Here is a 2,928-nt window from a genome sequence, read left to right on the forward strand (position 1 = left end):
TGTAAACTGTTCTTAGAAATTGCTGTCTTTGGGCTATCCAAAGAAGAACATTTTGTTTCTGCTTTTGTTGACTGTGGTGCAGCTAGGTATTCCTTGGATGAAACCCTACCGGAGAGATAGAGGGATGAGAGTGATTAACTAACAGGCCCACTGATTGTCAAAGTACTGGATGGCTCTCCACTTGGAGGATGAAAGGTAATTTAATCCACTGTCCCCTTCCAGATGCACACTGGCATACTCCACATGGAAACACTCTTGTTATGATCACTAAGTCACCACAAAAGTCTATTATCCTAGGTTTCTCTTGGTCTCCTCTCACAACCATAGAGTCTTATGGAAGAATAGTAAGCTTATGGCTTTGAATCCAGCCTGCTTTAACCAGTGTCTACCTCTCCCTTGTCACTCGACCCATGTAGACAGCCCAGAGACTCAAAGTGACAATCTCAGAAGCCTATGTCAACCTAGCTAAGGTGTTCAGCAAAGCTAAGGCATTCAAGCTTCCACCTCACCAATCATGGGACTATGCCATAGATCTGCTAGCAGGTACCACTCCCCTTAGAGGGCAAGCTTATCCCCTTTCTCTCCCTAAAACAAAAGCCCTGGCCCATTGGTACATCCACTCTTCAACATTTACATTTATGGTATTTGGCAGACGCCCTTGTCCAGAGCAACTTATAGAAGTGTTTAGAAGTCTCTATCAATAAATACATTCAGATATTGGTTCGCTAGGTCACAGACTAAGAATAGCATCAGTACCATCAATACCAGTCTATATGCTCTGTTGGAGAGGTAGTATAGTAAAAAGCATGCAGACAACACAAAGTGTTTTTTTTTTTTGCTGACACTTATTATTTAAGTGCAAATTTAAATACTTTAGGAAGAGGTCGGTCTTTAGACTTCGTTTGAAGACTGCCAGTGACTCAGCTGTTCAGACATCTAGGGGTATTTCATTCCACCATCTAGGTGCTAGAACAAAGAAGAGTCTTGATACATGCCTTCCTTGTACCCTGAGAGATGGTGGGACCAGTCGAGCAGTGGTAGAGGATCTGAGGGAGTATGATGCAGTGTGGACTGTGAAAAGTGCTTTGAGTGGGTGTTGGTCTGTTTTTGGCTTTGTAGGCAAGCATCAGTGTTTTAAATCTGATGTGGGTAGCTACAGGAAGCCAGTGGAGGGAATGTAGCAATGGGATGGCATGGGATAACTTAGGAAGGTTGAAAACCAGTCGTGCAGCTGCATTCTGGATCACTTGGAGAGGTCAAATGGCACTCAAAGGCAGATCTTCCAGGAGCGAGTTGCAGTATTCCAGTCTTGAAATGACAAGGGCAGATCTCACCTGGGTGGCCTGTGTGGATAGAAATGGAGGAATCCTTCTGATGTTATAAAGGAGAAATCGGCATAAGTGTGTCAGGTTAGCAGTATGAGAGGAAAAGGACAGTTGTTTGTCCATGGTTACCCCAAGGTTGCATGCAGTAACTGAAGGTGAGATCAGAGAATTGTCTGGCTTTTTTGGCTGGTAGAGCTGTCTTGTCTTAGTGACAAGGTAACCCAGCTAAATGCTATCCATATGCCTTCATTTCAAGGAAGTCAACCCATGCTGAGAGAAATTTTGATGTGGGAAACTGAGACTACTAAATTGAGGCTGCCCTGCAAGAATGGCATCAATGGCTAGAGGGTATGAAGTTCCCCTATTTTAACATGGCTGTCTAAAAAAAGATTAGATTAGATTCAACTTTATTGTCATTGTGCAGAGTACGAGTACAGAGCCAAGAAAATGCACTTTTCACATATCCCAGCTTGGTAGGAAGCTGGTGTCAGAGCGCAGGGTCAGCCATGATATGGCAACCCTGGAGCAGATGTGGTTAAGGGTTCAAGTGCCCAACAGCAGTAGCTTGACAGTGCTGGGGCTTGAACCCCACGCTTCTAATCAGTAACCCAGAGCCTTAACCGTTTGGCCACCACTGCCGCTAAGGTGCACCCTTCCTGGACGTACTGTGTGACAAGCAGGAGGGAGGGGCCAGGCTGTGAGGATGCATGCCTGGCACTGAGTTGGCTAATCAGTGGGAGAGAGGGAAAGGAGCAGCTGGAGATGCCGAGGAGGAGAGAAAGAGATGCACGCCTGCTTTGTGTTTTATGCTATGTTTATGTTCTATTTATAATTAAACATTACGTTTGAGTTCACTCAGTTCCCGCCTCCTCCTTGCCAGTCTTTGACATTTGTTACATTGATGCCAAAACCCAGGAAGGAGGAGGGACACGCTGTTTGAGAGCCCTCATCGCTGTGGGAGGAACATGGCGCCAAGGAAGTGTGGTGCTGGAGCGGTTGCCAGAGGACGGAGGAGTCGCTGCCATCTGCCTGAATAGGGGAGGAGTCGCTACCGGCCACCTGAAAGGGGAGCATCGGCTGCCGTCTGCCAAAAAAGAGAAGAGCGACTGCCGTCCAACTGGGGATGAGGGACCTGCTGCCATCTGCCAAGGAGATGGAGGTGCAGCTACCGTCCGCCTGAAAAGTGACAAGCAGGATGGAAGTCCCAGTCTGTGAGGGCACACGCCTGGCACTGAGTTGGCTAATCAGTGGGAGAGAGGGATAAAGGAGCGGCTGGAGATGCCGAGGAGGAGAGAGAGATGCACGCCTGTTTTGTGTTTTATGTTATGTTTATGTTCTGTTTATAATTAAACATTACGTTTGTGTTCACTCGGTTCCCGCCTCCTTCTTGTCCGTCTTTGACCTTTGTTACATACTGTAGTACCAGGTCAATGCGTGGAGCGGACGGAGCAAGCCCCTCTTCCAGCTCCCCGCTCTAAAAATCTGTTTAATATAAAGTCCTCAAATGGAGGACGTATCAGATATTAAACTGATAAGAACAGATACTATAATTGATCTTAGCCAAAAGGCCGAGAAGCGAAAACCTTGGCTGAACCCAAGGTTT

At 46.7% G+C, this 2,928-nt stretch overlaps 1 non-coding gene across 1 annotated transcript; it reads right to left on the reverse strand.

The window, feature by feature from the left end:
* Positions 1–2,712: 2,712 nt before the first annotated feature.
* Positions 2,713–2,905, reverse strand: LOC113534838 (U2 spliceosomal RNA). Its single transcript, XR_003403532.3, has one exon. It is a non-coding gene; the product is annotated as a U2 spliceosomal RNA (small nuclear RNA).
* Between the last annotated feature and the right edge of the window lie 23 nt (positions 2,906–2,928).

This window comes from Pangasianodon hypophthalmus, chromosome 6 (assembly GCF_027358585.1).
Source record: "Pangasianodon hypophthalmus isolate fPanHyp1 chromosome 6, fPanHyp1.pri, whole genome shotgun sequence".
Taxonomy (NCBI): domain Eukaryota; kingdom Metazoa; phylum Chordata; class Actinopteri; order Siluriformes; family Pangasiidae; genus Pangasianodon; species Pangasianodon hypophthalmus.